The sequence below is a fragment of the Nannospalax galili genome, unplaced genomic scaffold (genome assembly GCF_000622305.1).
Source record: "Nannospalax galili isolate Female #2095 unplaced genomic scaffold, S.galili_v1.0 scaffold370, whole genome shotgun sequence".
In the NCBI taxonomy this organism is placed as follows: Eukaryota; Metazoa; Chordata; class Mammalia; order Rodentia; family Spalacidae; genus Nannospalax; species Nannospalax galili.
In genome coordinates, this window is record NW_008329335.1 from 3,898,948 (window position 1) to 3,910,688 (window position 11,741).

Here is an 11,741-nt window from a genome sequence, read left to right on the forward strand (position 1 = left end):
TCCCAATCTTAGAGAATTATTGGCAGTTGATTACTGCTGGGTGAGAAAGAGCTGATCTTCTTAAAGGGAAGGATTCTAGATAAGCTGACTAGACCCTCAGTGGATGAACTGGCAATGAGGGACATCTGAGGATACTAACTTCACTCAATAGGCCTTAACACAAATGACAGAATGCAGAAAATTCAGTAGAAGAGTGGGGAAGGATGCCATGGGGAAGAGTGTTATATAGATGATCAAGACGTTCTGTATGAATTCAATAAAAAATTAACCAAAAAGTTCCTATCTTTATACTCATAGATTAGTGCATCTCTCTGTGCTCTACCTCTTTTTTCAATAGAAAGTAATTAATACAGAGACCCACAGGTAGACAATGTGCAAAGAGTAAGGGACTGTGGAGTGCTCCGGTATAATGGACAATCGATATCATACCCTTTTCCCTAAAACCTCAGGGATTATTCCAGAAGAGAGTATGGAAAGACTCTAAGAGCCAGCAGTAGTAGACATTAGGGGCAAAACAGATTTGCTGTACATGAAAGGCCAATTGCACACATTAACTCATAGCAACTGTGACTTCATGGAAAAACCTTCACAAGATTAAGCCAGACAAAACCCCAGTAGGGCTGGGAGAAGGGTTCAGGAAGTCCCTTTTCTAGTTCAGGAGCTATTGGTAATTGATGGCTTCTAGTAAAGGGGGAGTCAGTTTTCTTTAGGGATGCCAGCCCTGAGAGATTGCCCATGATCAAATAGATTGTCCTATGCCCATGTACAAAAAGGCAGCACCTAGTGGACTCAGCAGAATTTTTAAAACGGCACATGAAATTGGGAGGAAAAAGGCATAGAAGGGCTAGGGATGTAATTGACGAAAATGGAATTGGGTCTATTTCATCAAAATACATTTTTTTGGTCTTTTTGAGACAGGTTCTCCCTGTAGCCCAAGCTGTCCTAGAACTCACGATGTAGACCAGGCTGGCCTTGAATTCACAGAGATCTGCCTGCCTCTGCCTCCGGAGTGCTGGGATTAAAGATGTGTGCCACCATGCCTGGCTAAAATACATTTTTAAAAGAATATTTTTATTATTCCAAAGAAAGGAAATTTTTACCACATTTTTCCAGAAATAACTTGAAGCAGTTTACATTAAAAAAAAACATATACAATGAAGTTTAAGGGTAGAAAAGTAGGGATAAGAAATCAAAGACCAAAGCTGGGCATGGTGGCCCATGTCTTCAATCCCAGCACTTGGGAGGCAGAGCCAGGTAGATCTCTGTGACCTCAAGGCCAGCCTGGTGCACACAGTGAGATCCAGGCCAGCTGGGACTATAGGGAGACCCTGTCTCAAAAAGACCAAACGGGGGAAAAAAGTTAAAGACCAAAGCATTTTCCAACATTGGGTCACTTTGGTGGAATAATGATGGCTACCATTAGTTCTGTTCTGTTTTGTTTTGTTTTGTTTTGTTTATCCTAACTAATTTATTGGGCTTGCTAACAGAAAATATGGTGGAGGTTTATTTACAGAAGAGTGGGAGCCCCCCCCCATTTATGGCTGAGTTGAAACGTCCACACTGAAATATAGATCCTGTGACTTCCCAACACCTATACAAAATGGTGAAAGAGGTGCCCCATGGTGTTCTCAGTGTATATATCATTAGCCCCTCGCCCATTTGCAGCAAAGGTCGACTGATTGGGTGGGAGGGGTAACTGACACCATCCTTGACTCCTTGATGAGCCTGGGAAGGAGGCGTGACTATAGCTTGCCTGCATAGTGTTCAGAGGACACTTCCAGGTAACACTCCAGCCCTTCCTCTGGCTCTTACATTCTTTCCACCAACCTCTTCCACAAAAGTCCCTGAGCCTTGGAGGGGGTGGTAGGTATGGGATGATCTTCCTCTCACTGTGGCAAGGCACTGAACTTTCAGGTCTCTGCATCATCTGTTTTCATGGGCTGTTGACACATTTCAGTGGGATTCTACTACTATAAAAACACATACAGCAAGAAGCAAGAATATCTAAACAGTAGCTGCTATAGTAACTTACCCTATGGGTGTAAACACAAATGCTTGGATGGTACTTTAGCAGGCTCATCACATCCATCTTACAGAACAATTTCAGTGGCTTCCCACTGGAACCTATATTCTCCCTTGCCAAGGGGGTTGGCCTGGTCTACAGTACCAGATATATGTTCCACCCCTAGGATTGGGCATTATATCCAGTTGAAAATTTAAATCCAGTTGAAAATTATACCAGCAGGACCATCTTGTTTGGCATGTTAATAGTGCAAAAATACATTTATATGTATTATAAAATTCTTAAAAATACAAATGTCTCATGAATCCATTTGCATCTATTGATATGCAATAAAAAAAATAGAAGGGTAACAATTACAGAAGGTGTGAAGGCCAAAAATGAGGGAAAATGGACGGAAAGGAGATGGTCAAAAAGGAGGATGCCACCAAAACATAGCACATGCAGGTGTCAAAATATCACGTGAAACCCATTCATTTGTACAGATAATGTGTAATAGTACTTGCAATAAAAATGAAAATATAAACACAGCATTGCAAAAGAATGGCTGCTTTTGACATAGCAGAGTTCACTTCTTTGCCCACTTGAATTCAAAGCTAATCTTATTCTAATTCAACCATGGTTTCTTCTCTTGTTATAAATGCATAAAGTAGTGCTTCAGGGTTAGATAATGACAGTGTTGTAATAATGATCCTTTCAGTTATCTCTTAAGCATGATTTCCACTCCATCTGTGCAGCATCCTTAAGTCTAAAGACAAACAAATCTTGAGACTCTTGAGAAGGTTCAGTAGATAAGGCCAGACTTGACATCCAGAGTTCAGTTCTCCAGGTTCAGTGGAAGAAGAGAGGTGAATGCTGCAAGTTGTACTTTGAACTCCACACATTAGTTAAGGCACGGGTGCACACACACACACACACACACACACACACACACACACGCACACTTAAAAAATGTAATTAAAACATTTTTAAGGAAAATCAAAACCTAAGGGATTAACTGCTAAGTAATTTTATTTTGATAGAGCAAGAGTAGTTGGTGACCTTCAGGAACACCTGGAATGGTTCCTGCTCCTCATAATTTCCTCAGGAGCATTAACTATGAGATTATGTATACCACCATGATGTTCAACTTAGAGAAAAGTAGATTTGTCTGAAGAATCACAGAAACTAAGCCCGGGAAGTAAAGTGGATTGCAAATTGCATGATATGAAAGAACCAAGGAAGCAAATCCTGTATAAGTCCTGTCCATCGTGTCCTGCCACAGCCAAATACCTCTGTATCACTTTTTACTCTCTATAAAATCCATCCAGATTTGTTAATCTCCTAAGGCACAGATATTTTTGGCATGAGATAAAACTTTCCTCAATGATTTTAGGGTGCTGGTACTTGAATGAATTTGATATCCTTTCCCCCAACTGTCCCAGTTATGTCAGCTTTGGAGCAGCAAGCAGATGAACTTTATCCTGGAAACAGGGCTACACCTCCAAAATAAGCTTCTCCACCAGAACTTTTAAAACGTTTTTTTAAAATTATAAGTGACCAATTTTACCAGTGGGAAGTATGATTTTAAAAAATATTAACAGGGCTAAAGATGCAACTCATTGATAATACATTTGCTTGGCCTAACATGGGTGACATCCTAGGTTCAGTCTCCAACATCACAAAAACAAGTAATTATTAACATGAAATATATTATCTATGATCTTAGAAATAAGTCACAAAGTCTTAGGACAATTCACAACCTAATTATTTTCAAACTCAAGCTCAAAAAAAAATCTTATATAAGAGATGGGATGGGTTGGTAAGGATACTATCAGATTTGTGAAGCCTTGCTTTATAAACAGGAAGGAAGTTTGACAGTAACATCCCATGTAAAATTTGAAATCTACTTTTGAGGATTTGAAAAAAGAGAAATAGGAAGACATGCAACTTTTGAGAGGAATAGGAGTCTTCCATGGAAGAATGTTCTACTTAGTACCACAGTGGGAGTAAGGATCTTTGTGTCTCCTAAAGCAATTTTACAATACTCTGCACTGAACATGCCTGACTCCCTGAGTATTTGGGTAGTTTGTGCCCTGCTGATGAATGCTCTCTGCCTTGCAGAGGGTGGGGACCACCTTCCCTGTGAGTGCAGCATCTTATTATTTCCTCAAGAGATCTCTTGGATCATCTGTTGCTTTCCTCAGTCTTTGAATAAAAATCTTTGCTTATTCCCTAGGATTGGGTTCTCATGGCTTATTAATAATAGCTACTTATCTAATTCAACATTTCTATGCTGGGTGCCCAACACCAGAGCTACCAAAGAAATGTCTGGCATTGGCTATTTTGTGGTCATTGGGAATTCTCAGTGCTCAAGGGGTGACCACCATGTCTTGGTTTAACACTATCTGAAGTTTGATGAAGACGGCTATTCTTTTTTTAATTTCAGTAACTGGGATTGTGCTGTTAGTGATTGTGGAAAAGGAGAATGTGGCCAGGTTTGAGAATGCTTTGGATGATGAACTTCCTGATGCCTCACAGCTTGGAGAAGCACTACTTCAAGGGTCCTATGCATATGCTGGATCATCACTCCTGTTAAATTTAGCAGGTAATTTGTGTTTTAAAATGTTTGGCTACATGCATAATGGTTGGTCCAGAATTTATATGGAAAAATATCTGAGTGGTTCACATTTTGTAATTAAATTTAATCTTCTACTTACACATTTGCTCATCCTTTAAACTCTATGGAGACTGATAGAACTAAGACCTTTTCAGGTTATATTTCATATAAGCATTGGGAATTTTAAGTTTTCAAAAATGAATTAATATTTTTCTGTGTGCTCAGATTTTGTTGTACTTGATCCAGCATTTTCATACATTTTCCCAAGGAATTAATTATACAACAAATACACAAATAGACTCTTTAAAAAAAACTGAAGCATCATAGATTCAAGACTTTTACTCCATTTTACCACTACCCATAAAATCTAGTCTTTATTTTAAAAAAATTAGAAAATATTAGGGAAATTTACCTTTTCTTGCTCTTCTTAAGAACTTCCTTGCCTTTGTAGGGCCCCTTTATTTTTACTCAATTTTTGGGTGTTATTCTCCATAATGTTCTGCACAGACACATCTTTTTGTATTTCTTTTATTTATATTTATGTGTATGAATGTTATAACTGCATGTGTATAAGTGAACCTGTGTCATGCAGTGCCTGCGGAGGACAGAAGAGGATGTTGGATCCCCTAGAACTGGAATTACGACAGTTGTTAGCTGCCATGTACACACTGGGATTTGAACTCGGGTCTTCTCTAAGAATAACCAGTGCTCTTAATCACTGAGCCATCCCCCCAGCCCTACAGACACATCTTTAACCTACTATGGTTTCCTCAAATATTTTGTCACAGTTCTATCTTTTGTTCTCCTAGTCCCCTGGGTTGATATTGATTCACTCTTTCCAATTATTTGCTGCTGTTAATGTCCACACAGATGCCAGACTTCTGCGCTGCACTCTCAAAAATTCCAGTATAAGGGATTGTTCAATAATTTACTTTTTTTCCAAAATTAACTGTTTTCTGTCTATTGTTTAACTGTTACATTTGAAACATTTTGTAGTGCTTGGTTTCATAGTTTATAATTGATTTATTTTATGTGGAAGCATGTCCTGTTACATTTTTCTAGGGGATTACATATTTTCTAGAGTGCCTCTTTTCCTGACTGTTAGCTCTGTTTTCTTTGCCTTCCTGCGGAGTCAGTAGTAGGCTCCTGGCTTTCAGTCTATTGTACTTCACTGAGCACATTTTCTGAGTGCATGTAATGTACAAGCCTGGCATTATTCTAGGCGGTGGAGACACAGCAGTGAATAAGCCCATCTTCATGGATGCATGTTTATTGTGGCTTTTGTGCCCTTCAGGAACACTGGAATGAAGATATTCTGAGATACACCACTGATTGCAGCTCAAATCTTAATCTATTTGTCAACATTCACAGATCTAACTAGTGATATGCTTTCTTTAAAAAAATTTTTTTATTATTTTTATTTTATGCATACGTGTGTATTGCCTGCACGTAGGTAAGAGCATCCGTGTCGTGCCATGCCCGCGGAGGACAGAAGAGGCTGTCAGATCCCCTGGAACTGGAGTTACCCCTGGAACTGGAGTTATGGACATGTAGGTGCTAGGATTTGAACCCGGGTCTTCTGCGAGAACAGCCCATGTTCTTAACTACTGAGGCATCTCTCCAGCCCGATATTTTCTTATTTTCAAGTGTAAATTTTTGGAGCTTGAGACTCAGCAGTTAAAAGCATCGGTTGCTTGCAGGGCATGGTGGCACCTGTCTGTAGTCCCAGCACTTGGGAGACAGAGACAGGCAGATCTCTATGAGTTCAAGGCTAGCCTGGTCTACATAGTGAGTTCCAGGCCAGCTGGGGCTATAGGAAGACCTTTTTTCAAAAAAATGAAAAAAAAAAAAAAAAAGCATTGACTGCTCCTGCAAAAGACCTGTATTCAGTTCCCATCATTCACATGGCATCTCACAACTGCCTGTAACTCCAGCTCCAGGGGATCCAATGCCCACTTCTGGCTTCTGCAGGCACTGCACACAGGTGGCACACAAACATACATGCAGACAAAGATCCATACACATAAAATAAAAACTAATTTTAAAATATATTAAAGATAAAATTTGCATGTTTTATAATATATGACTTTCAGGAATCTAAAATTGATTGAGTATATACATACTCCTTAACTGTTTGTAAAAGCCCCATTCATACTCTAGTTAAGCATCCTACACATAAGGTAGAATATCCTAACAGTATACACACACATGCACACACACACACATGCACACACACACACCTAAACATACATATGCACTCACGCACACACATGCACATACCTGAAACTCTATACTTTTCATTTGTTGCTAAATGTTGACTATTAAGGAAATTAGCATTTAAGTCCCATGTAAGTTTTTCCTATAGATGCATAAATTTTATAAAATCCTGTCCTATGCTGTGATTTATTAGAAACATTTTTCCAATTCATTATTTGACTTATAATTTTGTATGAGCTATTAATGAGGAGAAATTGGATATATTTACTTATTAAAATCTGTAAGATTTAGGGTTCCTTTTTTATAATCACAGAAATACTTTTTTTTTGTCTTTTTGATACAGGGTCTCTCTGTAACCCCAGCTGTCCTGGAACTCACTATGTAGACCAGGCTGGCCTTGAACTCACAGAGATCCACCTCACTCTGCCTCCCAAGTGCTGGGATTAAAGGCATGTGCCACCATGCCCAGAAGATCCAATAAAATAACAATCACACATTTTTTTCGTGGTGTTTTTATGCTTTCATTTTTTTATTGTTAAATCTTCAGGTCCTTCTCTGTGTGTCTGCCCGGAATGGAGCTCAGCACTTTCACTAACAGAAACAGTTCTTCCATTTTCTGTAAAGAGATTTTAATATTTAAGTGTCTTCTGTGTGGTGGTCCTTGCTAGAGAGAATTTTCTCTCTCAAATTTGACTTTTACAATTTTTGATTGGTCAGTTTCAACTAAATATGTGGAATACGTCTAAATTGTTATGTTGAAGGAACAATATAGACTTCCAAGCACCACTCTGCTTTCTTTAGACTCATGACTGACAGATCAATGTATATTGGATCTCTGAGTCATCACTGTGTCCATCACAGTAACAGGAAGCCAATATGCATAGGAGTCTGTAGTGGCAGAACCATCATTCCCCAATTTTACCCACTCATCATTAGCTGGACCAAATGACTCTGCTTCTATGATAATAATAGGGAAGACTTTTACACATTTGCATAATTTTATTTTTAGTACAGAATTACAGAAGATGCCAACTTTTAGGGAAATAATTGTGTAAGACAAAACCAGATTCAACCCAAGAAAATAAAGGAGCAAAGATATTAGACTAATATTTTTCTCCTTTTTATTACAATGAATTCTTCAAGTTTTACAATGATATATCCTTTGACCAATACACTTGTTTCATGGGAGAAATTAAAAATCCTGCTGAGACAATTCCCAAGTCTTTGGTTTCTAGTCTGTCCATTGTGACTGCATTATACTTATTGACTAACATATCCTACCTGACAGCTTTGACATCACTGGAAATCATTTCTTCAGGTATGCTTGGGTATAAACAAAAAGGAAATAATCTCTTCTCCCTCTTCAGAATGAACTTTGCATTCTCCCGCACATAGAAACATCCATCTATAAAGAACTTTCATTTCCAAAACAGATCTTCCCTCTTCCTCCCCCACCATGCCACTTAGATGACCCCAACCCCAATTACAAGCCTGATCATTGCCTGTAGCAGGACTGAATCTAAGTGTCAAGCTCCTTCAGCGCAAGTGCTATGGGAATCACTAGTTTGTCTCATCCTGGAGACTTAGAGTAACTGCACCCAAATCTAATAGCAAAGAGCCCTCTGACTAATAAGATCTTTGAGTTTTAGGTCAGGGAGAAAGATAATCTATAGAAACAAAGCTTTATAACCTTATTTTAATGTTTTAAATATACAGAGGAAAATGCTAGGTGTCTAACCACTTGTGATAGAAAACAGAGAGAAAGCAGTCAAGCTACTAATTCATCAAAAGGTCACGCAAAAGTGCTATCCTAACAAAACATAATTCTATCAATTTTAACTACAATATATATCATATAAATACCTTGTACCAATTTGAAGCATATTGAACATTTTTATGTTCTTAATGTGAGGCATACTACTTAAGAATATAATATTTATCTCCACTGAAAGATCTTTCAAGGGGCATGGTAGCATGTACCACTGATAGCAGCACTCAGGAGGCAGAGGCAGATGGATCTCTATGAGATCAAGGTCATCCTGGTCTTGAATTCCAGTGAATTCCAGGCCAGCTGGGGTTAAAGGAAGAGCTTGTCTCAAAAAAAGAAAAAATGAAAAATCTTTGCATTTTTATTTAATGATCATTTTAGTGACTGTTTCACTTACTTATTGATTCTTGACAAACCTCCAGAAATTTCCTATGTGCTCAGTTGACATGCCTTCAAGTTGCCAATCTAGGATGGCTCCAACTCAGCACTTCTGCTCTCTGTGGGATCGTTCACATGTGTAGAGGCCTGCAACTTGGAAGACAGCTGTTCTCAGGCTGCCCATGAGCCTGGGGGGGGGGGCTCTTACCTAGAGGTGGGATCTGGCCCTCTGCAAATGAAATTCCAAAATAACATTATATGTGTAATGACTGTATTCAGGCAAATCTTTGTAGAGAAAAATAGAGAAGCCAGATGAGAATGTGAGATCCAAGCCCTAAAAGATTTTAGGGTTACCTCTTCAGAAGGGGGAGTGTTAGAGTAGCAAAAAGCTCCATTAAAAAAAGAGAAAGAAAGAAGACAAAAAAGAAAGAAAGAAAGAAAGAAAGAAAGAAAGAAAGAAAGAAAGAAAGAAAGAAAGAAAGAAAATAAACCCCTTTCCCCTCTAGTTACTTTTGTCAGAGTATTTTTTTCACAGGAAAAGAAACTAAGACACTGGTCTATGGTAAAAAACACTTCATAAAAAAATGGACACGAAGTTGTCAGAAAAAAAAGTGATGGGGAGATATGGGAGGTATTGGAGGGGAGGGAGTGGGTGTGGGTTTAGTCAAAACACCTTATATGCATATATGAAATTCTCAATAAAGTTTTTTTTAAGTTAAAAAAAGAGAATGTGAGATCTGAAGATGATGACGTTAAGTCAGAACACCAAAGTAAAGAGGAATGGAAGGAGGTAAAGAAACTGATTTCTAATACCCATGAAATAACAAAGTGAGAAATCTGTAGAAGCCCTTTAGCTGAATAAATCTAGTCATGAGATAAATGAGGTTTCATATGACTAGCACACAGGGTTATGGGATCTGAGCAGCCTGAGGGAATAGGGCCTTGGCATAACTGTCACTCAACTTACTTCAAAGTGCAGTAGCTAAGTCCTAGGACAATGATGCTATAGAGACTGCCATGTCAACACAGCCCCAGAATTGGTATGGTTGGTCCCAGCTGGCATTGTTAATACATATGGTTCTGGCTGATTTTTTTTTTTTTTTTTTTTTTTTTTTTTTTTATTGAGACAGGGTCTCCCAGTAGTCCCAGCTGGCCTGAAACTCACTATGTAGACCAGGTTGGCCTTGAACTCACAGAGGTCCCCCTGCCTCTGCATGCCAAGTGCTGGGATTAAAGGCGTGCACCACCACGCCCATTGTGTTGGCTGATATTTTTAATACATAATCAAGGAGACATGAACTGTGCAATATGTCTCAAGGAGTGGAATCAACTTCCTCTGATGCTTTGTGCAAAACAAGACAGGACAGAACAGAGTCTTTAACTGAGGAAAGAGATTGTCTCCTGGAAGAAGTCTCTAAGTCATATCACTTAAGAAGGAAAAAATAGAAAAACTACTATTATTGGAATCAAGTTGACTTTGACTTTTTGACTTTCTATTCAATATTTGCAGATTCTGTTGCTGCCACATGGGTGGACAGAGTATGCCCTTCCTTGCAACGGGTCATCCTTTTGGGGATCTCAATTTCATTATTGAATTCCACTGCCTGTGGAATACTTTCAGCATCAAGAATCATGTACTATGCAAGCCAAGAAGGACAGCTACCATTCAGCTGCTCTATGTTTAACAACCACCACAGTCCAGTTGTCGCCATCACCCAGATTATCATATTATCTTCAGTTACAGTAATATCTTCAGATTTAATCCACTTGATTAAATATTTGATGTTATCATGCAGTATTTTAAGTGGGGCAACTACAATAACTTTACTTAAACTGAGTTACCAGGGACCCCATCTACCTAGACCTTATAAGGTAAGTCAAATACTAATATTAAGTTCCTATTTAGTTTAAATAAATAAAATTTTGGATGTGTAAAAAAAAATTGTGGATGCATCTAATTTAAGTTCAGTCTTCAAAACATCTAATCCAGCTCCTGATTTTCCAAATTTGTGATATGGACTATTTGGCTTTTTTACTGTGTAAAAGTTCAACACTAGATTCGCCCTTCCATCTCCCCGGCTGTTCTCTGCTCCTGGTTTGGGCCCTGCGCCATTCCTGGTCTTGGGTCCCCAGACACCTGGGGAACCAGTGCTGCTTCCTGACCCTTTTCGCCCAGGCCAGCTTGGTGCTTTCCTTGGGCTCCAGGAGCACTGTTTCCACAGGACCTGGCCCTGCCCTCACCTCTCCCTGCTTCGCAGACCTGCACCACTGGCTAATTCTCCTGGCCTGCTCTCCTGCCCTCAGGCCTCCCTTGGGGTAAGTCTACCGCGCAGCCCGCTGTGCCTTGACTCCCCCAGCCACGCTCACCCTTCCATCTCCCCTGCTGTTCTCTACTCCAAGCTTGGGCCCTGTGCCATTCCTAGTCTTGGGGCCCCAGACACCTGGGGAGCCAGTGCTGCTTCCTGACCCTGTTCACCCCAACCGGCTTGGTGCCTTCTTTGGGCCCCAGGAGTACTGCCTCTGGACCTGGCCCCACCCTCACCTTTCTCTGCTTCCCTGGTCTTGCAACACCCGCCAGCCTCTTTCTGGGACTGACAGCCTCTTTCTGGGGCTCTGAGGCTTATCTTTGCATCCCTGCATGGCACGGCCATGGCTAGGATCACAGGTCAGTCCAACACCCAAGTTCCTGAGGCCAAAAGCATTCTTAGAAGATTCCAGACCTAAGGAGAAAGTCTGAAAACTTCTGACCCACATTGGAA

General features: G+C 39.7%; 1 pseudogene; it reads left to right on the forward strand.

Annotated features, from left to right (window-relative positions):
* The first annotated feature begins 3,943 nt into the window (after positions 1-3,943).
* LOC103737268 overlaps positions 3,944-11,741 on the forward strand; it is a 16,561-nt pseudogene continuing 8,763 nt past the window's right edge.